General features: G+C 36.9%; 1 protein-coding gene across 20 annotated transcripts in view; it reads right to left on the reverse strand.

The window, feature by feature from the left end:
• Map2 (microtubule associated protein 2) overlaps window positions 1-26988 on the reverse strand; it is a 249074-nt gene that overhangs the window by 212804 nt on the left and 9282 nt on the right. The gene's annotated exons all lie outside the window — the stretch shown is intronic.

The following is a 26988-nucleotide window of genomic DNA, read 5'->3' on the forward strand; positions in this document are numbered from 1 at the left end:
TCACAACCATTGTGGTAGTGTATTAATATTAAATGTTTTCTGTTCAATGTGAATCTCTTAAATGGCTTTCATGTCACAATCACAAATTTGGTATGAGCAGGTTTTCTGAGTATTCAGTGAGTTTCTTTGCTGGTTTTGTTTTCCTGAAGGTAGTTATTCAAAGTGTCCATTCTTTGATTTTTTTAACATGTTTTATTATTTTATTTTATGTGTATGGGTATTCTTGCCTACATGCACAGATATGTGCACCACATGCATGTCTGGTGACATGGATCCCCTAGAACTAGAGTTACAGCTGCGAGCTGCCGTGTAGTTTCTGGGAATTATACCCACATCTTCTGGAAGAGCAGCCAATGTTCTTTACTCCTGAGCCATCTCTCCAGCCCCCAAAGTTGCCATTCTTTAATTACTCATCAAAATAAGCTGACTTAGAAAAAAACACAGGTGAGCAGACATTTGTTATGGAGTATTTGAAAGTGGAGGTTTAAACAAAAGAGCGAGTAAATAGAAAAATAGCCAGCAATCAATTCCTTTCCCCACAAGTCCTAAGGCCCCGAGTCATTACGTTTGGTGCGCTGCAATGATTTTGTCGGTTAAGCCAAAGCTTCATTATGAAACCGGTGTCCACACCCAAAGGAACCAGTTTGTCTTTCAGTTCACCTATGTTGTCTTCTCTTGGTAGTCATATACTGACATACTTTCATCACACACACTGTCAGTCAGATATTAAAAACCTTTATACACAATGAAGGCCAATTCCTCCCGTGTATTTTATGCATCCCATACTCTATGAAAGTTCCAACTCCAGAACTTGTGGAGAAAACTAGAGACACACACACACTGAAATACCAAACTCACAAGTAAATGCAGATTGCCAAGACTTGTGATTGTGTTTGTCCTACTTATTTGTATCTACAAATATTTATTGTGTGACCACAGAAAATCAGTTAATCTAGAAAGATGTCTTGTTCACTCCTAGGAAACTATTGTTAATGAATAGTGTAAAATAGTTACAGGGGCTAAGATACAGTTAGACTCATCAGGAACCCACAAAGTTTTGAACAATTAGAACCTCCCATAGATATTCAACTGGAATGGGCTGAAGATCTGCATGACACCCATCACAGCCTTGAAGTTATGTATAAGCATGAGGGATAAGGGAGATGAGAGAAGTTCAGAGTTTACTATCGCTGGAAGCATGCATGATGATCTGGTCCTTAGTGACCAGCAGAGAAGTTTGCTAGTGGATCCTAGCTAGTATCCTATAAGGCAACAGGAAAGCATCCAAAATGAAAGAAACACTAGGCATTTCTAACAGAAAACTTGAGTATAATCCATGACAATAAAATGACACAAGAGTTGTTCAACAGATCTTACCCGTGTGGCCACAAACTACAGAATGACACGCTGATATGAGGATGATTCCTATATCTTTAACATTTTGGGATTCACCTTGAACACTGGGCTAGGTATAAATGCAAGCAAATCTCTGTGAGTTTGAGGCCAGTCTGGTCTACAGAACAACTTCCAGAACAGCCAAGGTCTACACAGAGAAACCCTGTCTTGGAAAACAAAACTAACCACAAAGAATGCCTCATGGTCTCAGGTCTGAAGAGAGAAGCTGGGGAAGAAAACAGTTGTGGTAATAGTTGTCACTGGCTGAGCATTTAGCATATGCAAAACACTGATACAGGGCTTTCCACATCTTCCTTCTCTTACTCAACACACTCTTTAGTCCACTTTAAACACCCTCCCCTTACAGTTCAGAAAACAGGCAGTTTTGTAGCTTGCCCAAGAATTCAGTTACATTCAGTAGAATCACAATTAAAGAACAAGCAAGCTCGACAATATAACTCATGCGTTTAATCATTCTGCCATACAGACTCAGCCTGAAAGCTCCCAGTGTACAGAAAAGAAATACTAAAATGTCTGACAAAAGTAAAATGAATCCTTTAGATGGAGATAGCTTGATTTAAAATGTCTGCTCGTGCTACTATGCTCAATAACTATTTCTCCAATAACATTGTATTTGATTATTCTGAGCATTTTTCATGTATAATATTTGCAGAAGCTCTTTGTGATAGGTGTTCATTTAGGGTGAGAGGAAACTACAGATGTGAGCTTCCTAGATTTACCGGAAGCTAAAACACAGCTTGTGCTTTAGGACATATCCCCCACCATTCCGCAGTATGATAAAGGAGTCTTACTTGTGTCATCTACTTCTATGGAAGTTCAGATATACAGCTTACGTGACTCAGGACTGGGAACACTATGATGTCCCCATTATTATTAAAAAGCAAACACAACAGGTACGGGGGAAAATCTGTGATTCAAAATATCTTTGTGCATCTCTAAACTTCCAGTTGCTTTATTATTCAGACAAAGTGACCCATTCCCCTCAGCCATTCTAGCTATTGAATGATTTCTGTGTGTTACTTATTCTGGCTGGCATTAGTCTGAAACTCTGCTTTGCTGTATTTTTTTTTATCACCGATGTTACTGTTTCGGCTTCTTACAGAGTTTCAGTAGCAGACGTTGTCACTTTAATGTATCCCATCATACAAGTGAGGTACAACTGCAGACTTTCAGTTGTTTGGGGAAGTAATTTGCCTCCAGGCGCTCTGTACTGCATTCTTGGGACGATTTATATTTTTCTATGACACTAAACAGTGGGATGACTTTGCTAACAGGTGGTTTCTCACTAGGGAACCTCTTGTTCTGGGAGTTCAGCCAAGTCTTTTGTAATGATCCTACTTTATAAAAATGGGCTTCTTGGCATTTTAACAGTGGGGATTTCTGTCAGAGAGAAACACATACCTATTTATCTGCATTATTATACTATTCCTTAGGACACTCTAATAAAGTGATACTGCATATAACCTTTTTAGTCATTTCACAAAGACAAATTCAATAGTCTCAACAAAATCAAGAAAAACAAGAAGATATTGTTGTTTTTTTTTTGTTTGTTTTTTTGTTTTTTTGTTTTTTTTTTTTTCCAGAAGCAATTTGCTTAAATGGCTGAAATGGCTGTAGGTCTATAGCAGTACAAGGCTTGTGGCTTGATTAGGACCATCCTGACCCCAGAAGGAATGGCAAATGTGACAACAAAATTTGCATCTTTTTGCAAGTGTAACACAGATCACTGGAAGCCCCATCACACTCCTCAGGCATCACAAAGTTTTCAAAACTTTTACTAAAGCTGTGACCATAAATCTGTTAACTATACAAAAAAAAAACCTTGTTCTTTTTACCTTATACTGGATGAGTAACTTGATGCTTAAAGAGATCATGTGTTACATAGTCGAGTTGGAAAACAAGATCCTAGGAATTAGAATTGAAATCTTCATATTATTGACCATAAGTTGAACACATTTTCTAATATAGTGCCATAGTCATTCACTCCAAGGCTGAAAGATTCCACAGAATCCTACAATACATGTTCCTACCAACCATTTTCTACAGGTTGGATCACCACTTTCTGATATATAGATATAGATATAGATATAGATATAGATATAGATATAGATATAGATATAGATATAGATATATTCTGAGATATATATATATATCTCAGAAAGTGGCATCATTTGGTAAGAAGGAACACAATTGAAAATTGCCCCCATCAGATTAGCCAGTGGATGTTAGAAAATGGTTCACTGAAGGCTGTGCCATCGCTAGGCAGGAGGTCCTGGGTGCTATAAGAAAGCAGCTGAGCAAGCCTGGGGATATAACCAGTAAGCAGCCCTCCTCCATGGTCTCTTCATCAGGTCCTGCCTTGAGGTCCTGTATTGACATGCCTGGATGATAGATTACAAATTATATGAGGAAATAAACCATTTCTTCCCCGACTTGACTTTATGACTGCAATAAAAGCCATAACTAAGACAATATATGTAGTTCAATTACATCTTTCTAGGTCATATTGTGAGTGATTTTAGGAAGATGTATCAGACCAAGTCATGATGCAGAAATTTACATTTTACACAGTGAAATACTCACTAGTTAATGATGATAACTTGTTGGTGCAATAGGATCTTATTACATGATCTGCTTGATTTGTCTGAGTCTCATGTATGAATGTATGGAAGTCTGAGAAAGATGTGTGTGTGTGTGTGTGTGTGTGTGTGTGTGTGTGTGTGTGTCCATGTGTGTTCATGTGTCCACATGCAGTTGCAAGCATATAGAGATTATATTTTCATTTGATTTTTCATTGTTTTTGATAAAAGATATAGGAGTTTTAATTTGGAGGAAAAATGATTGTCAGAAAAATAAGAGTAAATTAACAAAGCTTTATAATGCCATTATATGAGTAATTATATTTATAAGTATAATGCTTGACTATATACTTGGTGTTATAATACTGCATAAGCTTTGATCATGGTGATGGCAACAGTAGAAGTCAAAGGTGAGACTTCACAAGCTTTAGAGACAGATGGATGCTTATTGGCAAGTACAAGTGAGAGTGCAGTTATCCTGAATTACCACATGGCATGCATTCCTTAAGTTCAGAATTTTGGAGTGTACTTTCTATTTATTACTAGATATTTAAAATATATACGTTCATGTGGATCATTCAGCTTTAAATGCATTAAAGTAGAAAATGATGATTTTTTATTAATGTTTTACAATATATAAAGTACCCAATGCTAACAATTTTTGTACTGTCTCTCTGGAAGTCTCCTTAATGTGCATCTATAACTTGAGCATTTAGGAATCATGGCGAGAAATGGAAAATATAGAACAACAACACACAAGCTTTCTTTTGGCCCTGGTTGTGATGAACACAGTTGAGTTCTGCCTTGGGAAAACTTGCAAGTATTTCAGAGACAATATTTATTAAATATATAACCTATATTTAAATGTTCCTTTAGGATGTGACTGCTGATGAAAAGTATCAGTCAAATTTTACAACAATTCCATAGAAGTAAAATGCACAAATAGCCTACTGGAAACATTCCTTTGAATCACACAGTGATAAAAAGCATTTGATACAAGTATCCCAAGAAATCAATCATGAGCACATGGGCAACCTGAACTCAAACCCACATGAAAGACACTAAAAAGGTAAGGTTAGTTCTACTTGCTACAGTTTTGGGAGGAACATTCAAATTTTACTACATACTGTTAGAGCTTGTCCACATCAGCTAACATTTCCCTCACCTCAGATTCCACATGTGAATATTGTGGTTAATAGTAGTCCCTACCTACGATTCTGGGATATATTAAGTCTCCCCTTCTGAATTATATGCTGATGTACTGTCACTCAAATAAAGATATTTGAAGATGGAGACTGAGGTAGGTCATTGTATTTAGATGAAGTTCCAGGGATAGAATACTTGTAAAAAGAGAAGACAGAGCTTGTTCACGATCTTGTCTGTCATAAAAGGACATCAGAAGATGAGAGCCATCTCCAAGCAAGCATCTTGATAATGGATTCCCTGGTTCTAGCACTGTGAGAAACAAATTGCTTTAAGTTGATGGCCCTCAGCCAGCCTGTGCTCTTTGTTAGAGCAGACTAAATGGACTAAAATAGGATTGGAAACTCTCATTCAGAAGAATTTGGGACAGATGACAAGCCCTCTGTCTAGAATGTGAAATTTGCTATTACATATTTGTAAACCCAACACTACTATATATTACTTTTAAGTTCCATATTTTTTAAATGAACTCATTTTCTATGTATGGAAATTATTAAGATATCCAGTATTCAGCAAATATGCTTATGTTTATTCAAACATCATAGCTCTGAAAGATGACTTAGGAGTTCTACTGCTGTGAAAAACCACCACGACTGTCATTTAAGCTATCATATTATGGGAGTCATATCAGGGAAGAACAGCAATTTGTTGTCCAAAATCAAATACTAAGTCCTGAAAACATACACACAAGTAACATGATACAGGTTGAATAAGTTATATTTATATATTTAGAAATATGTATATTATTGGGAATATATTATTAATATTATCATATATATTTAAAAGCCACGAATTTAAAATAGAACAAGAAAAGGAATATGAAAGGCTTTGGAGGGAAGAAAGGAAAGGAGGGACATGAAGAAATTATATTTCAATCTCAAAAGAAGCAATTTAAAAAGACATGAACAATATTAACTTGTGAAGGAATGGATTTATTTCATTTACAACTCTTAGGTCACATTCTATCACTGAGGGAAGTCAAGGCAAGGACTCAAGGCAGAAATATGGAGACAGGATCTGAAGCAGAAACCATAGAGGAATAGGCTTACTGACTTGCTCCCCATGGCTTGGTCCATCTGCTTTTTCATATAATCTAGGACTACCTGCCCAGGGCTGACCTCACTCACAATGATCTGAGCTTTTGCCTACTAATCATCAATCAAGAAAATGCCCCACAGGCTTATCCATAGGTCAACCTGGTGTGAGCCTTTTCTGATTCCATCAGAGTAAAGAAACAGTAGCCCTTAACTGAAAAAAAAAAAAATGATATGGACAAAAATTAAAAACGAGAAATTGGGTTACTTGCAAAAGCAAGCATATTGGTTACTGCCTTACTGCATACCTTGTGTGGACAAGTGGATCCTCAATGTACACTAGGAGGGAGTGTGTGCTCTGTGTAAGATTTTTGTCTAAGAGACTTTCATTGTCAATGGGCATGTGAAAAGCTTTGAGTGACTTAGCCTCTACTTACATACACACACGCATGCGCACACACACACATGCACAATATTAATAGTCACATGTGTTTATGTAAACATCTATTGCAGCCAATATTAAAGCATTATGCTGCACTGTTATATGTTAAAAGTATACATTCTAAAATTCTAGAGATAGAGTCGGGAAGCTTGCGAGGTTTAGGTCATCCCCCAGTACACAGTAAGTTTTAGTACATCCTAGGCTATGGAGATCTTGTCTCAAAAATTTAAAAGTACGAGTATATACATACAAATATTAAAGTACCTTCATGGTAATAAGTAATAAAAATTTTCTATTTTGTTTCTTAAAAAGAAACTTGCTTTTTAAAACATGGATCTGGCTCATGTTGGGATGAATTTGCTAGAAAAGTGCCAAACGATTACTCTCACATCCAGTTCGTCATTAATTTCTTAACAAATGCATAAATACAAGATGGATAATGGCTGAGTATGCATCATTAAGCAGAGAAATATCCGGGGTTCAAGCAATTCTCGAAAGGAACAACAACATCTCTACAATTAGGTTGTCATTCTGAGACAAAATAACAGAGTCCTAAGCACAGAGACCATGAAGCACGCTTCCACCCTGCCTGAGTCCTGGATTATAGAAGACAATTCAATTTCTGCCTAACCTACACTCAAACGATCAATGATCACTGGAAAACAAGGAAACAAAGAAAGCAAATCCAGCGTTACAATGAAAGAATTAGGAGCAAAAATATTCAAGGCCAATGTCTAAATTTCTTTTAGGATAAAAAGAAAAAACATATAGACTTATTATTTATAAATAAGGAAGATGAATAATGTTTGTAGAGACCATGGTGATCCATCACATCCCCTTTAGTTATGACCTGGGAGAATTCTGTCAGGTTGCAACAGCAGTGCGCAGAAAGATATTACAGCGTTCCTGCTTGGATACCTCCACATTTCATCTTGCACCAAAGTTATTATTTTAGTGTGGATTAAAGGGAGAACGCAGCATGAGAGATGGGGTTATCTGCCACAGGTAGCCACCACATTGTTGCTACAGATGCTGAAATAAGCACCCATTCCTTAGTGTGGCTGTATTCAAGTCCAACTAACAGTTACATTCTAAAAATATCCTTTGTCAGAAATGTCATTATCAGAGACAGAAAAGCATGAAATAGCTTGAGATATATCTGAGGATCTCACAAGGAAGTAATAAATGTCATGCCTTCTTTCTAGGTAAATGACAAGATACAAAGAGTACAAGAATGTCTTTAGATTAAAAGAAAGAGACTGACCTGTGCTCAAAAGAAAGAGGCAAGTTCCAGATAGAATTCCTTTCTAGAGAGAAGAACCTGCCAGGAGACAGATGAAAGCAGGTTTCATCTCCTTGAAGAACCTAGGGAAACCCAATAGCTCTAAGAAATAGGCCTCTTTTATTTGCATATAGGTCAAACTTCCCCCCTACTGTGTACTCTGAGATCACAGGTCTGTTCCTAGAGGAACCTGTCATTTCAAACTCCCTCTTACTCTTCAGCTTTACTTTAGAGAAGTAATCAGGTTGACTCTAAAGGCTTTACTTGAAAAATATATTTTTTTATTCCAATGTATTCCTCTGGCTCCTCCAATCCAATACTTCTGCATCAATTTCAAGCTGGCTAAAATCCCACTAACAAGCAACACAATCTTTGTATATAGAATTACAGAAAGAAGCTAGAAAGGGCTACAGCTATGCTGAGGTATGCGTTTATACAATCCAAAGATTCAAGTATTGTGCAGTCACTAGGCTAACTGCTCATTAAGATAAGGTTCTTTTGCAAGCAGAGAGATTGGACTACAGGAGAAATCTGGCATCTCAAGTCCTCACTGAACCCACACAAATGAGGTTCAGGCCTGCAGAAGGAAAACAAGATGCTGGGAACGGAGCTATGTTTAGCCTCCTACAGCTGTACCTACACACTGGGTAGCAAATGTGCTGAGGATCCTTATGAAGCACTACAATTCTGCCTAGTATGTGAGTCAGTTAGGCTCCAGTTAGAAAATGTGGTTTGACAAGGGCATCGTTGCCATGGATAAGGAAGGATGCTCTGGAGTAATGTAAGGGCGGATGTGTCATATGATGTTATCATACCCAACAGCTACCAGAGGAGACAGAGCCTAGAAGGGCAGACCCCCAGGGTTACACATATTTTACCTCACTAAAATGGAGGGGGTAGTTGATACTGCTGGAGTGATCCTGACTTCATTTAAAAGAACCACAGTATCAAAGGGAGTGTCATGGCAGTACTTATGGGTAATAATTCAGTTGCTTTTATTCAAATCGTGTAAACTTAGATTATGTCCTTCAGGTTTTTCATCCAGTGGATATTGTCTTAATATCCACTGGACATAAAGGTCACATTTTAAACTTGATAACGAGTCTCAAACCCTATCACAAGAACTCAGACTTTCAAAATTGTAGGTATAAAACAATGGCTTGAAATAGCAGATTTAACAGCTTCAGATGATGTACAAGGTAGCCCATTTTAATAAGATATAGTGAGGTAATTCTTATTAGAATCTGATTTCTTAAATTATTGTAATAAATTTAAAATTAGCTTTTTCAATGAGCTATAGTTCTTAACTACAAGGATAGTATTTTATTTTACTTATAAAATTTTGTGTGTGTGTGTGTGTGTGTGTGTGTGTGTGTGTGTGTGTGTGTGTGCGTATGACTCATGGAGGAGTATGTGAACAGAAGCTAATCACAAAAGTATAGATATTCACATACTATGATGCATTAAAAATGGTAGCTTTTCGATCACAGAGGGGCCAGAGAGAGGAAGTAACCTGGGTGAGAGAGGTGACAGGGAGGGGAAAAGAGGAACATGAATAGATATGGGGGGGGGAGGGGAGAACAAAGCTCTGAGGTCCAGCAGAAAGAATGGAAACAGGCAACCTTGGGAAGTATGAGGTGGGTGGACCCTCTAGGATGTACCAGAGACCAGGAAGGTGATAGACTTTCAGGACTCAAAGGAAGGGACATTAGATGAAAAACCCTATACTGGAGAGAAGGAACTTGTAGAGCTCAACACCAGTGGAGGGACAGGACATCAAGCAGAGGGATGGGGTGGCCAGCCCACAGTCAAAACTCTGACCCATAATTGTTCCTATCTAAAAGTACTGCAGGGACAAAAATGGAGACGAGCCTGAGGGAAAGAAGGTCCCAGTGACAGGCCCAAATTGGAATCCAGCTCAAGGGGAGGCTCCAAGACTTGACACTATTACTGATGCTATGGTGTGCTTACAGACAGGAGCCTAGCATGGATGCCCTCTGAGAGACCCAACAAGCGCTGAAAGAGTCAGATGCAGATATGTATACCCAACCAATGGACAGAAGCTACTGACCCCTGTGGTTGAATTAGGGAAAAGCTGGAAGAAGCTAAAGAGGAGAATGACCCCATAGGAAGACCAGCAGTCTCAACTAACCTGGACCCCAGAGATCTCTCAGACACTGGGCCACCAACCAGGAAGCATACACCAGCTGATACAAGGCCCCCAGATACATATACAGCAGAGGACTGCTTAGTGTGCACTCAGTGAGAGAAGATGCACCTAACCCTTGATAGACTTAAGGCATAGGGAGTGGGGAGGTCTGGTGAGGTGGAGGTGGAGGTGGGGACATCCCCTTGGAGATGGGGCGGGGGGAGGTATGGGCTGAGCTAATAAAAATGGTAGCTTTTATAGTGTAAGGATGTAGTTGACAAGTTCTCTTTATATATTTTTACTAAAGAGAAAAATGGAAGTGAAATATCTATAGCATTTATTAGATGACACCGAAGTCTTCACATGGTTTATGTGTCAAAATCATTTCTTATCGCACTTAAGCAGCATCTGGTTGGTTCCCAATAAACTTCGTCAAAGACACTTCCACATTCTTGGTTGATGGGAGTGCTTAATACTTTGTGCTCCCAGGCCAGTGTTTGTGTGGCTGGCTTTAAGCAATCTTCAAAAAAATAGATAAATGACTTAAAATGCTCCTGATACCTCATGAAAATGTGAAATAACAGCAATTGCACAAGGTCAGAAACACACACACAACAACAACAACAGCAACAGTGTTTCTAGTCTTATATCCTACGTATATCATTCTGGAATGTAAACACAAAGACTGGTAAGTAAAAAGCCATGGGGTACATGTCCATCTCCCTGAGGAATGACACTTTCCAGAAAGTGCTGTTACTGTTAACTCAGGCATATCCCTGGGCAACTACTATTTTCAATAAAAAGACATTGAAATCCTGAACCAGTGTGATAAGAAGTCAGCTAAAGAATTAGAAACCAAGACTATTTATGAAACATACTTTTATATGATACCATTAATTCTAAAACACAATGCACTTTCTGGAGATTCTTAGGAATGCCACAAAAGCAATTTTAAGATGTTTACCATTGTTCCTTGTAATGTGTGCCCCATGTTTAATATTGATTTTATATTCTAATATAAATGACATAATTGTGAGGTACAGAATTTTTAAAATATAAAAACTAACAATTCATGGCAACATGCTCAAAACTATCTTAATAATATGATTTATTAACCAAATGACCTCTGTATAGTTTAACTGAAAGTTATGAGAAAGCACCCTTCAATACCTTATTTTCTTATGCCACTCTTATGAAAGATTTCTGCAGTTCTGGAACAAGAAGATTTTTTTTCTCTCCAAAATGTTCCTATTTGTCCATAAAAAAATTTATGAGTCTATTATCTTCTCTATATTAAGAATAAAAGAACATAATCCTCACCTTCAGGATTAATGTGCCAAGTGACACAGTACAGGAAAGTTAGCGCATTTATAACCTGATGGGTGAGTCTCTAGCTGCCTCTTGATGCCAAGATGCTAACCTTTGGAGCTCCACAGTCTAAATTCCAGAAAGAACTAGACAGTAAGAAAGATTATAATGAAACTACTTTCATATAATGGAAGTATCTATACTTGTATATTCATGTAATGGAAGCAGTTCCATTATAATCACAATAGGGATACAAGACTTGCCCACATTAGTTTTTGGATGTTAATGATGGCATTGTAGACCTAACTTCAGGCTCAGCATCCCCATATCTTTCTGGTCCCCAAACTCCATAAACAATACCCACAGAATGCATTTCATTACTCTACCCTTCAAAACGGCAAGTGTCCTGGTAAAAATAGCAACACTCTCTTGAAGATTTATCTAGGTGCTAGAATTCCAAGACCCTGAGAGTATTACAATGTTTGGGGGAAAGATCTTTGGGACTTAATTAAGTAAAATCTGTTGAGATAAAGAGTTCCTTTGGAGTTACCTGGATGGACTCTAAATTCCCAAAATAAATATTCTCATAAGAGACATAGGAGATGTACAAGATATGAAAATGTCAGGGTGAAAATAGAAAAATCTAAGCTAGTACCACAAACCAAATGATCCTCCCAATATGTAAGAGGGAGCTAGAAACAGAGCTTCAGGAGGAACTACAACCACAGAAACGCTTTGAATCCAGAGTCCTGGTCTGCAGAACTGTGAGGGGATTTTATTGTTTTGAGGTCCCTGGTTTGTAGAAATTTATTGCAGAAACCCACAGAATTAATACAGTCAGTGAAGGTTCTATGGCCCTGTATGTGGTCTAGAGATTTGGCCCTATTAATGACCAGGATGTAGTAAAAATGGGGACTATTAAGTTTTCTGGTTTGGAAGAAATATACAGAGGATAGTCACCAGCTGAAACTATTAAAATGGTCGTTTACAGCTTTATTAGTTACACATTTCTGAAGCTCAAGTAATTATGTGGGAAATATTTCATGTGTTTCATCATTCTGGATGTTACCCTAGTACTGACATTGGACAGCTCTTTCTGTATTGTTTTTCAGATCCAATGTTCCTTGAAGTACACTACAGCAATGACACTGTATGATGAGGATTCTTCTTTTACTGGTGCTGTTGTTCGGGACGAGAAAGGCAGACATCTGGTGCTGTGCTTCATGTCAGTGCTTCCTCAACGGAAGCATGCGATTAGCTTTCCATAAGAGCTTGTTAAAGATAAGAGACGTGGAGGCAAGCTTAAGGATTTCTACCATTTATCTATCTATTGGAATGTGGCTGAGCGTATATAGTTTTGTACCGTGCGTGTGAGTGTGCGTGAGTGTGCGCGCGCATGTGCAATGTGCCCTTGGAGGCCAGCAGAGGTTGAACTGCAGGTGACTGTGAGTTTTCCTTTGTGGATGGTAGGAATCAATCGCAGGTGCTCTGGAAGAACAGAAAATGCTCTTAACCACTAAAACAGTATCCTTAAATTTTAATTGTTAAGTTATGAGCTGACCATTTCAGTCAGGGCATTCCCTCTCTCTACTTAATTCACCAGACCTCAATATATCTCTCTTAGCCAGGTTTGGCTTTTTTTCCACTCCCTTCTGGGTCAGGACATAACTGTTTCTTATTTCAGAACTGACAGTACTGATATATCAAACTCAGAGCAACAGTAAGCAACCTGACTCTAGTTTTAATAATCATTGGACCCACAGAGTGTTGAAAACTCACCAAGAATATTCATGAGAAATACAAGAATGGACTTGGAAATAGCAAGAAACAGTATCCCTTGAAACACTCTAAGCTGAGCTCTTCTGTCTTTGCTTTGATGGTCTCCTGGATTTTTAGTAAGAACTTCTCATGTGAGTGAGAAAATTGTTTTTGAAGATGTTGTATTGCATAGGAGCTTTCTGTAGCTTTAAGTTATGTAACAACAAGCCATATTGCGGTTTTTAACCATCTGAAAGGTAGAATTCTGAGCCCAAACAGATTTTTAAAAAATGATGACAATAGTGAGGTTAAAAAGGCAAGGCTACAAAACTTCAGATGGCATTGTTAGTTTCTATGAAAGTGGTTTTGTTCTTATCATCAAATGTGAAGGTTTGTGAGTCACTAAAAAGTCACATTTTTGTGAGTAAGAAAATTCATGGGCAGTTGGATGGAGCTGAATATAGAAGGTCTCTAATTCCAGGGTCAGTCTCATGCCCATGTGAAGCTTAACTCTGGAAGAACTGCCTACCTTAAGTTATTTGCTTAAGCATTATCCTCATAGAGAGAAAGCCATGGGTTGTGGCAAGCTGAAGCTTTGTTGGAAGGAACCATCTATTGACTTATGGGCCCTGAACAGCCTAAAGTTACCTAGAGTATTACACACTCTCTGCAGAAAACCTGCCACTGAATTGCCACAGTCTGACCTTTGTAGCCTTGGAAAACTAATATCCCTACTAGCTCTTTGTTGCTGGACTGAATTGAGGCAATTAAATCTCATTAAAGGGCCAGATTGCTCCTGTAGAGAACCCATGTTTGGCTCCCTCGTCCACTTCATGTAGCTCACTTCACAGAACGCCAGCTCTGCAAGGATCATGTGCTCTGGCCTCTGTGGACACCTGCACTCACGTATGGGCATGCATGCACACATATGCACTCACGCATAGTGAAAAATCATAAAGAATAAAGTGTTAAATAAACAAGGGGAAAACAGAACTAAAATATACTTATTAAAATTTGGGAGGGGAGATAAGAGAGTTGGAGACTAGTCTCCCCCCACAAACACCTAATTTAATAATCTGAATCTAGGTGCTTATGTCATTGCTATAAAACTTTCCTGGGCTCATTCATCTCTACATTATTCAAAGAAGTGATTTACAGTAAAAACTTCCCACCGTTTAAAATTTAAAGTCTTTTATTTTTAATCATTAAATAATTGTCATTTTTAACATAATTTAACAGCTCCTTTTAAAGAAAGAAGTAAGATTGCTGGCTATAGCTTTTTGTGAGAAGGATAACATACACAGTGAAATATTAAACACAGGTTACAAGAGGGACATAGCCAAGGAAAACATCTAAAATTAACTATAGTCAAAGTGCTAATTTAAAAAGTGCATGAATCTAACTAATCTAATAAGTCCAGAACCTTACTGAAGTTTTCTTCTAAATTGGTCAATATATAAAACAATGGGTAATAGACAGTAAGTGCTATATTTAAAATAATTTTTCTTAAGTAATTTCACCTTTTCTAAAAGCACTGTAGACAGGTAACATTTATTAAATTGCTAATTTAATGTCATAAACTGAAATAATATTTTTCTTAGTGGCATTCTCTAATGGGAAGAAAACAGGTACATGGGCTTTCACTGTCAAAAGAAAATGCAGTTCTTGGTTCACTTAGATTGTAATAAGTTTATGGTCTGTAGGAAAAAAAAGGAACTACCATGTATGCCTGTTATGTTTAAGCCCACATATCATTAAAGCATGCTGCATAATACATCAATGCAAATTGCTATTATGAGTAATTTTCTGGGAAGATGTGGGTGGTTGACTGGTTTGCCAATGTTTCTGATTGCTATTCTCGAGTGTAGTCCTGTTGGTAGAACATGATTTTCTTGATTGTATTTAATAAGCTATGGCAGACCAGATGTTACATAAAAGTGACATCTTACTCTCCTTACAGATTGTCTATGTGGCCAGCAGGAACTGGGTTCTGAATGCTTTGGGTATTTTTCCTTTCCTGTAAGTAGCAAGAACATCAAAACTTCTGTCTTGCCTCCACTCACATATTTGTCTGTATGCTTTAAATACATTATAACCTCTTTGCTGGAAAACTCAAGCCTCGCCTTAGGGTTCTGAGAAAACCCAAACACTGAAACCACAGTCAGTCTATCCTGAGCCATCAGCATGGTATAGATTTGGGTTTGTGTAACGCTCACTCTCATCATCATTCTAAGCTGAGAATTCCCCATACCTCTCCTGAAATATCTATCTTTTAAGTGCATGAAGCAGTAGTTTTACTTTCTCTAATTCCCATTAGCAATATCATATTGGAAAATTTTTTAATTGCTTAAGTCTGGGAGCATTTTGAAGGGTCACCACGCTCTTCTGTGTGATGAAGTATTGGAGCCTGAATGTCCACACAGAAAATTCTAAACCAGAATGCACACTAATCAGGGAAAATTTATTGATTAGAAAATCAGCACAGAACAATGTAACAAACAAAAAGAAAGAACTTTGTCCACCTTGGTATATATGTCTATCTATCTATCATCTTCACATTTGGACACATGCCTTTTAAATGTGGCAAAGTTTTATATTATTAGAAAAATGTATAGCTATTTTAAAATAATATTAATTATAATATATAATAATTAATTAATTAAAGTTATTAATAATGTTTCATGACCCAAACCTTCTGTTTTGTTTTTATAGACAGGGTTTCTCTATGTAGCCCTGGCTGTCCTGAAACTTGCTTTCTAGGCCAGGCTGGTCTTGAACTCTCAGAGATCTGCCTGCCTCTGCCTCCTGAGTGTTGGTATTAAAGGTATGCACTAACACACCAGGCTCAACCAAAAACTTTCAAATCCGAAACCAAGTGTCTTTCATGATTTCTCAAATCACATTTTGTTGAAAAGCAAACTAACTCTCAATGATGACTCAATTTTAAAATAATTCATTATAATTAATTCTATCAAAATGACTCACATACTCTACAGTAATTACTGCATTGAGATCTGAATTATATTATGATTTTAATTTTCACTCTAAGAACAATTTTCAGATGATGAGCCAAGGATTAACCTGGATTGAGTTAAAAATGTATGCCAATATCTCAGCCTCCCATAAATCCTAGTAAACTGGTGTATTCAATTGGAATGCATTTACAATTGACTTGAGAGTCAGTCATATGTACTTGTCACACAAGATCTTTAATTACATACAAGGCACTAATTAGCATTATAAAGTGCTCACCTATGTAAGGTTTAGTCATAAATTATTAATTTCTATTCACTGATACTAATGTAGTTAGTCCTTGGGCAAAGATCCGAAATACTGTGTGAGAGAGATACATAAATTCCAAATTCTCATTTCCAACAGAGTCAAAGTTCAAGGTTCTACTTTTCTGAAGTAGTTTGAAGGAAATCTGTAATAACTTTCCACGTACTACTAACCATTAACTTATTTGGCTGCTTGTGGTCATTAGGTTAAGCCAGGCAACCCAGACTTTAAACATACCACATTCCTTTGGATTTTATGAAATGCTAGCATCACTTTAACAAATGAAAAATACTCACACAGTACATAAAATAAATTTTTATAATAAATAATACTCAGAACTGAACATGAAAGCAGAAAGGGTTCTCTCAGGAAAGGAGGGGCATTGGGCATAGGGGGAGGGAGGCACAGGGAAGGCAGAGAGGAAGGGGACACCTGAGAGAATGCTATGCTGACACAAATGAACAGACATAAGGAAGCCTGCCATTTTCTATATAATGCTAAGGTAATAATAACCATCACAGAACCAAAATGATAAAAATAAAAAAAAATAGTACACAACCACATAACATTACCTCTTCCCAGCAGAACTTAAGCCTACCTCCCTCTTATTAGCAGTTTATTTTTATTTTCTGTTAAGGGTATAGAAATATTTTAGAAAGTATGGTGTTTTCCATGTTTTATGAAAAGTCAATAAGTATTTATTGAATCTCAATGCATGCTGTCTGACCTTGAAATACCATTTTTGTATAAGCTCTCCAACACTCCCACAATAATTTAAGGTCAGGATAAAGAATCAGGGTGAGAGATAGTTTCCCAAGGTTTGGGTGTGATGATGGGACAGCTAGCCTAAGAGTAAATGACAAAAGACTGGATGAGTAGGTCAGAAAACATGATTTAAAACGTACTTGTTGCACTGGATGATTTGACTACAAAGCAAGTGTGAACTTACCCAAAGAACACACCAGCAAGAGCTAAATAGGACCATGAACCAACTTTGCTGTTCAGTTCCAAAATACCACTTTATTGCACAGAATATGCCAGACACTCTGCTAGAAACTGGATTTACAAAAATGAATATGATAGTTCCTTCCTGCAAGAAGTATAAATATTCAGCGACATGCAAATATAAAAGCTGGTTTTGAAAGATGAAAGCAGTTAGTCATAGGGTGGGGGTGGGGACTCACTGAGAAAGAAGGGAGCAAAGCAAGTGGTGTCTGGAGACTCCAGTTGTTTGGTGTTTCTGAGGCCAAAAATACAGGCGGGGAGTGGCTGAAAATAAGCCTGAGAAGATAGCATGCTTTCAGACTTGTGTGGTTAAATTTAATAAGCTATATTAATAAGCCATTGAAGGGAGGATTTTTAAGAGGAGAGATGTGGTTAGAAATGCAGCTTCTAAAGAATACTGGCTCATACAAGGGTTGAATTTAATGGGAAAAGATTGGAGGCATGGAAATCAAATATTGCATTTTTAGATGAAAGGTCCAGAAAAAAAAATTCAGTGAGAGTGAAGATTAAAGGGGGAAAAATGGAAAGATACATATTTAGGACATATATATTTAGAAGCCTGTGATAACTTTTGGTTTCTTATTTTGAACACTTCCATGACATAAGATGGGTTCTGAAAGAAGGGTGGAGCCTGGTGGTAGCTGAAATGAGTTTCATATGAACATGAGTTTCTGCTGTCTAGGGGGCAGGCCATGAAGGCACTGACAGGTACTTGACTGCATGTGCCTGACTTTCAGGGAAGAAGTCCAGGCTGGGGTTGGAGAGGACAAAGGCAAACTACAGACGTCTGTCAGTGCTCTAATGGTGGAAACGGTCCACCAGCCTGAGAGGATACATACCAAGCCTTCTCTTATTTCATTCAGTTAACCAACTGAGTTTTAATCCTTAAGTATTTGAACAGCCTCAATGATGTTACCGTCATACAAAAGACAAAAAAACATAGATCGGTGTTTGATAGCAACCTGAATAAGTCTTCCCATACCCTCAAGAATTTGAGGTTAAATGTTTTCTACTTATTCAGTTTCATATTTAGCGTCACAAAAGAACTATTGTTCTAAAGCAACATTTTACAGTTCCTTTCCACTGACATTTCATTCTATCATTTCAGAATGACTTATGTCCGACTGACATTAAACTTAACAGCCAAAATAACATATACACCAGCTTGGGTTACGGGAAGCATTGATTAGGGCAGTTAAAGCTTTATAAAGCACTCACATTTGAGCACAAATATAACAGAAACTGATTGATTCATGAAAAGCCTTAAGTTTGAAAGATTTCATGGGTTTTCTCATTGTGGCTGATATAAAACCCCTGCCTATGTTTATAATCTTACTATTGCATCTTAGGGTAGCATTTAGCGAAATGTCCTCTGTTTTGATTCATCAAACTACATGGATTGAAAAGCAACCCATGCTACTAGTCCTGTCGTCCTCCTATTCAGAGCCCATTTACTGCGCTGATGTAGTAATGGTGTGTGTGGGTTCCGTGCACAGTCAGCCTGTGATTTGGACCCAGGCCCAGCAGAATCCAAGGTCTGTCTCTCGATTAGTTCAGCTTCCCAGCTTCCCAGCACCCAAGACAATCCACGGGCTGTGTCCACTCAGTTCCTTATAAATCACTTTCCTCTCAGCTTCTCACTTCATCATTTGTGACTTGTCCATAGTCGGAAACCTCCCTGAACTCTTTTCTCGCTCTGATTGCACTGATATTGTTTGAAAGAAATAGCTCTCATTATTCCCTCTCCATAATTTACATCTTAATTATAACTCCAAACAGCTGCCCTCCACTGTGAAACACAGTACAATAATTCCTTCAGCCATGCCTCCTTTCCCAAAGCATCATATCCTCCAAGGGCATAATAAGTAAAAGCATTCTCAGAGGATTTTAAAGGACTTTTGTATAACATCTGCAGGCCACAAGAACCCCAAAGGGTGTCCAAGAAATGTTTGCTTCATAGTAAATATGATGAATTGTTTTAAGACTTAATACATGATTAAATAAATCATGACCATACAGAAAGAGAATAAAATGGTTTCACTTATTACCTTTAGATATTTTTATTTTAGCAACACACCAACTCCCTAAAAGGCAATGCCAATTGAAAAAGGATGTAGGGTTGGACCTCTTCCCAAAGCCTAACCTCAACCTTGTTTTTTCCAATAGCTTTCATTACTTATATCCTTAAGCGCATCATTTTAACTCATAACCATATCATGATGTGACTCTTCTTTAATTAAAAGTTATCATATAGACATTTCTTTATCCAGTGGTTTTTATTTATTCTACTTTGTTTCTTTTTTATTAGATGGGGTCTCATATGTGATGGGCTGGCCTTGAACTTGCTGTGCAGCTGAGGATGACCTAACCCCTAACCTTCTAACATTGTATCCTCTACCTCCAGAATGGTGTTTTAAGTACTTTTAATCAAGTAAGCTAGTGGTGATGAGGCATTTACTTACAGCCTGTTAGTTACCAATAGGGTATGAGATACTTGCCTTCCCTCACTAGTCAAGCAGCTCCTGGAAGGAAAAGACACAATCTAATTTTGTTCTTTATATTGCTAATATGGCAAATCACAGGAAGGGGTCTCTAATTGGTTTTTAATAAGCAATGCAGAATATAAAGTAAATGGTCTCAATGAATAGATGTGATTCCTCTTAAAGGCTCCTCCTTGATCTAGCTATCCTCTGTGCCATTTGGTTTTCCCTAATTAAAAAAAAACAAAAACAAAAAAAAAAAAAAACTTGTTTGCCCAGCATTCTAACCACTACAGGATTGGCAGAGTTCATCCTAGTATAGGATGAACTGCTTTACAAATGTGTTGAATTGCTGTGTTTCCTTTCCAGTTAACCACAGAATACAAAGCTGCCTTGGAGGTAATAAAACGTATTCCCTCACACTATAAATTGAGAACTGGAAGGCCAGAAAGTCGAATGACTTTCTCAAGGTCTCACAGAGAAGGCAGAGATAATTACAAACTTTCTGTTTTTCAAAGGCAAATCTGTGTATTCTATAAAAATTGGATGTTCTTTTAAAAAAGAGAATTAATATTAATACCCTTCAAACTCTACCACTCAAAAAAGTCACCACTTCTTTTTTTCACATAGGATGCAAAATGTTTTGCTAAATAAAGTTTTCTCCTAACTAAACAAACTGTTCTAAAACTATTTATAAGTTCATTCAAAATATTTACTGTGAACTCTTTTCATCCACAGTTTTCTTGGCAGTAAAAAGGGGGTCACTGCAAAATAGTGAAAATAAAATGCTATTGTAGATATTACATGCAAACAAATAAAAATTATACTTTGACATGGTGACATATTACCTACTTATAAAGTTAAGCTATTGTATTATTCACAGATAAATATCTAAAACAGAACCATCTTATAAACTGGGCCTGATACACATATGACAATCTCAAGTGCTAAGCATAATAGAATGGTTTTAAAATTTATCGTGATCAAACACATTGCATGGGGTATAAAAACCTACAAAAAAGGTTAAAAATTGATATGCATTGTATGGCAAAAGTTTTCCTAGGGAAACAGAGTACACACAACCACGCACCCCAGACAGAAAACTCACAGCAGGCCAATGAAAAGAAGTCCAACCACTGAAGTCCAACTTCATGAGCTAACTTGCTTTGTTGGGGTTACTTACAGGAGCAGAAGCTGCATCACCAAGGCCCACTCCTGTGGAGAAACCTGGAGTACACTGCACAGCCTGCAGGCAGCTCAACTGGTTGGAGAGTGTCCTTTCCAAGTCACTCTGGTCTAAAACTCTTCTGGGCAGCTTGGCCGGTCTCTGCTTCCTCCAGGCAGTTTGGCTTGCCTGAGAGTTTTCCTTGCAGCTTAGCTCTAATAATCTGAGAGGGACTCTTAGCTTTTATTGCTTACTCTGGCAGGGAGGGGTCCAGTGAATTTAGTCAGTTTCGGGAATTTCCTGTAGCTACTTTGAGTTGTTTACCTTCCTGCTTAGAGAACCTGCCCATACTATAGAATGTTTTAACTTCAGAGAAAACTGTTACACTATATTCTATTCTAAAATCACTGGATGCATGGTCTCTGTGTATTCACGTTATACATGACAGTCCCAAGTACAGGGATAAATTAACAATCATGTAAAGTCTCATAGCTGTATATTAACAAGAGTAATGTCTGTTATCCCCTAATTGTTAAGAGCTGTCTAATAGGACCCAGAACTCACTATATACATAAACTTATAGAGTCAACTTTTCTGTGGAGTAAAGTATTTTGTTTATGGTTCTTCTCATTTCCTGAGAATATATAGTTTTTTTTTACAAAAAGATAAGTCAACTTTCAAGTATTAAATTTATAAAACTATGTTGACAAGTTTCCCTTTTATAAAATACAAACACACACAACACACAGAAGCATGTGCACATATGCAACAATTAAGTTATTCAAAGTAGCATTAGCATGAATAAATAAGGATCTTAATGGTAGTGGATGTAGACTTGATTTATCATATAAGTAGTATCATACATGACAAATACACAGAGCAACAACGTGGGTTCATGGAGATAACAGGAAGTAGAGCAGGAGTGACATGAAGTGATCCCCAAGCAATCTCCTTTCTGAGTTGCATTTCCACCTCTACAATATTGGAACTACAAAGACATCTGACAGATATTCAGTGATTAATCTTCCTGATATCTGTGTATGACTTTAAATGTTTTAACTTTTAAATTTTATTAACTTACTTAGTAACAATATAAAATAAATTATTTAGTTTTATTCAATACACTCATTTTACTTAACGCAAAATTGGCACGCATCCACCCCTATTGTAGGCATTTCTATAGTATAAATACTTACCACTGACTGTTCTAGCCTCCCTCAAAACTACAACACATGATTGTCAGCTGTAACTACCATGTTGTACACTAGATCTATCAAATTTATTCCACACAAATAACTTCAAATTTTATATCCTCTGGCATCTCCTCACTTGCTTGCCAACTTCTTAATTTTCTGATATTTACTATTCATTCTACTACATGCCTACCTGTCTTCCCTCCCATTCTTCCCTCCCTCCCTCCTCCCCTCCCTCCCTCCCTCCCTCCTTCCTTCCTTCCATCTTTTTTTATGATCATACACAGAACTGGCAAGCTTATAAAACTGTAGCATGACCTTGAAATTCAGATCTTCCCAGTCCACCTCCTGAGTGCTGGGATTACAGGTACATGTCAGCATGCCCCAGTTTTATGCCATGCTCCAGTTAAAGCCAGGGCTTCATGATTGTAGGCAAAGATTCCACCAACTGAGGCACATCCCCAGTACTCTATCTCAATGACATTGTTTTTTTTTTTTAAATATTCTACCTCCAAATGAAATAACATAACATTTGTCCTTCTGAGACGAGTATTTTTTAACTCTGAAATGAAATTCTTATAAGAACCACTACAGACTTTTCCAAAACAAATTTTTTTTCAATTCTATTATTGGATTATAATATGAACAGTTATATAATATAGGTATCACAAACTGGAAATATGGTTTCTGGGTTAAACACATCATGTGTTTTGATATATGCACACTTAGATTTTGTGAGGGTGATATACAATAAGAAATTTGACTCCCAGGTGTCATGATGTAGGTTATGTCTTCTATATATATATATATATATATATATATATATATATATATTGCTATTTATAAATTTATTTATAAATTAAGTAAACAGATCTTTCTTTCCTTCTGCCCCCCCCCCCCACACACACACACAACACACTTATTTTGGCCATGAGAAATCCAAAGTGAAATTGCACTGATAGAACATAATGAAATCATCTTTTCATTTTGACTGAAATACTTTAAAACTTTTACTTTTAATGGTGTCCTTACTTTGTATATTTTGGTATAGTGAGTATCATGACACACATCTGTAGTTGTCCATGGACAATGACATTTTTGATTCTAATCAATTCTGACCATGACTACGGCCATCACTCAACATGTTGTCTAAGTTTCACTATGTTGAAAATACAACTTATACTGTCTACTTCTCTTTAACTCTAAACCATAAAAATAATGGAGAAAACCAGCCAACCTCATATATAGATGCTGAGAAGGTAGAATGGCAGGTATGCTGTAACTTTCATTTTTCTTTCATGACATTATTTTTCCTATTTTCCCTAACCTTTAAAGATGAATTTTATCTCCTACCTTGGCACACTCCTTGATCCCTTCATTACTTATGTCTAAGAATCATCATCAAGTCAAGAATAATTGACACCATGATCTTTCAGGTACTGGTCATGGGAAGACCCTTGTCTCATAGTAGACTCATTTCTAGAAGTAACAAATGACCTCACTATTAATTTTAATGAAACAATTAAAAAGAAAGTTATTCTTTAAAAGTACAAGGTAAAACCTCAGAAATCAGAAAAAAACTGAATAATAGTCCCTTTATCTTTCATGTTTTTAATAGCTTCTGATTTTTAAAGTGTATGTACTTTTTGTGCATACATAGGATATAATTTCAATAAGGCCTATATTATCCAGTGGCTTTATGTCTACATGGCTCCTACATCATTGACTTCCCCAGATATATCTTTCTCCATCCCATTTCTGACAGCATCTCATACCTGGAGTCTTTCATATTGATCTTTTTTAAATTACTTGTAAAAATGTCTAACCTGTCTAAAGCCTTTAATCCCCCACTTTCAATGGGTTTATTTATCTAAATCACATAATAACGGAACAGTGGTTTTTTAAACTGTGGTCACAAACCCTTTGGAAAACCTCTATCTTCAAAAATATTTATATTATAATTCATAACAGTAGCAAAATTTCAGTTATGAAGTAGTAAAGAAGATAATGTTATGGTTGAGGGTCTCCACAACATGAGGAGCTGCATTAAAGGGTTGCAGCATTAGGAAGGTTGAGAACCACCGCTATAGAAATTATAGATCTGCCACTGTTTCTCTTACTGATTCCAATATATCATGATGCCACACTCTTCATCTCATTCTCTGGGTCACCATCTCTGATGACTTTGTCATAAAAATCAAAGCTTTTATAGTCACTCTGTAAGGATCTACAGACCTCACACCCTTTGCTCCCTGCCCCCAAACAAAAATTTGTTCTAATGTGCTTTGCTCACTGTTACCTGAACACCTTTGCTTCCAATATCGTCCTACCTGGTTTCTTTTCCAAGTCTAGCCTCTTTGGGTCCCAGGCCACATGCTACTTCCCTTCTGAAGCCTTTCACTCCTGTACATGGTGACGAATTTTACTTCTGAATTTGCATACTTATTACTTTATATCATCATTCAGAATATTCTTAACGCTCATTTTGCTTCTATATTATTAGCATCAAAGGAAAAGAATGCTTTGTTATTTAATGTTCTCTGACACAAACTCAATTTGTACAATGGAAGTTCATTACTTTCTTGTGTCATCCTGAGTTCCTTTGGCCAGTCGTTTTCCATAACATTTTACTTTTTATTTAATGATTAGTGGTTACTCAATAGATAGCTCAATTGAACAGCCCATAGATGAGTGAAATTCTAACAATGCCATTTAAAATTTAATATGCAATTGAATTATTTGTCCATTTGTTATTACTATGCTAGCATCTGAATAACTGCAGCTATAAGACATTGATGATATAAATAATGGGTTCACACTGAAGTAATTTACTTCATAAAGTAAGCTTTAAAATAATGGAAGTCCAGGATAGAATACCAAAGAAAAATGAAGAGTAGTTTTATATTTTATTGTTAAAAGTAAAAAAAAAAAAAAAAAAAAAAAAGAATATTGATTTAACTGAAATTGAATTTGCTTTGATAAAATACAGTGACATCATCTTTTCATTATGACTAATCATACCTTTAATCCTCTCCTTATATTATCTGAATTACTTTGTACATTTTGCCTCAACGTTCTGAATACAGTCTCACATCCCTGGGCAATGTCATGTTTGTTTCAAATCAGATCTGACCATGCCTATGGGCATTGCTCAACGTTTAATCTGTGTTTTGAAAATGTTTGGTAGATATAATTATACAGAGAAAAATTGATTAAATAGTTTATGCTCTAATAAGGATAAGCTGAGATAGATAAAACAGCTTCAAATGATGCCAAAAGTATAAGCAATCAAATATCTAGTGCATTTGTTTAATGTTACACTCAAAAGAGCATTGCATCAAGAGTGCAAATAAACCAAAAAATGTACCAAATGCTTTAGTGTAAGGAGTGGTGTGTGTGTGTGTGTGTGTGTGTGTGTGTGTGTGTGTGTAGAAAGTATACTGATTATTACTTGCACAGATGATCCAAGGCCATCATAGATGAAACTAACTCCCCTGAATTTTCAGGACATTTTTACCACCACCTCTAAACAAAGTGTATTTCCCAGTGAGTTGCATACGTCCATGCCCTGTAGCTTGTTTCTTGGCACATGACTGTTTACAACCAAAGGTGCTATGAAAGGACAGTCAATGATAAACTTTATCTTGAGAATGGAACTGGTTTTTGTCTATTTCTCTCAAACATGGATTTGAACTTCTCCATGTAAAGGCCTTCAAAGAACTTAGTGTGGGTACAAAAAGAGGCTCTAAGTAGTTCACGTTAAGTCTGCTTGTAATTCTCTAACAGAAAAAAAGGATGCGATTTACATTGTATTCATTTAAAATATATTAGATAAGTTACTACTCCAATCTCTAGCATTGGTTCCCGAGGTTTGAAATTATTCCTCTCTTGTGATTTAACATATCAGTGAATAAGATACAGCTCTTGCTACAGGAATTTAGAAGGTATAATTAAATCTCTGAATGATGTGATAGATTTTCAAAAATAATCTGCTATTACAACCTCAAAAATGTGATCGCTACGAGTTAAATACAAGTCAAACTGTGGTCCAGGCTACACAGGAGGTTTGGCATCTGCCTTCTGCTTTACTTTCCTGTTTCATTAGATTCCCAAGTTCATCAGATTCCTAAAACATTTTTCTTCTTTACAGTTCTCAGCTATGCCAGGCTTCTGCCTGTGTTGATGTTACTCCCTCTGCTTGATGCTCACCTACTTCTGTATCTTGGTGCTTATAACTCTTGCCAGCAAAGGCAGTGCATCCACTGAAACCAAGCTCAGCTCGTGATATATATGAAAAATGAATTGTGCATTCATTTTTATTTTATTTGCTAATTTTATGTCCTCCTGATAAAACATTGGGTCTTTGAAAGCAGGAATTTGAATGCCTTCTCCTGAAATTTTTCACACTCAGAAAAGTACCTGCTGTACCTTTAGGATCTGAAACCCTCATTTATTAAATGAATACACTGATGAATAAATGCATGTGCTAGAAGAAACACTGGGGCCACACCAGCTTTACAGTCAAGTGGCAAAGGAACAGTGAGTGAGTCCTCTTCTTCATATAAGCATCTTATTTACTGAAATGTACTCAATCTTAACTGTTAAGATAAATTTTTAACTTCAGACTATCAAGTTGAATCTGAGAAGAAGGGCAGAGAATAATTTTTCCCATAAGAGCTGCCTCTCTCAAGCTTT

Source organism: Arvicanthis niloticus, chromosome 3, assembly GCF_011762505.2.
Source record: "Arvicanthis niloticus isolate mArvNil1 chromosome 3, mArvNil1.pat.X, whole genome shotgun sequence".
Taxonomy (NCBI): domain Eukaryota; kingdom Metazoa; phylum Chordata; class Mammalia; order Rodentia; family Muridae; genus Arvicanthis; species Arvicanthis niloticus.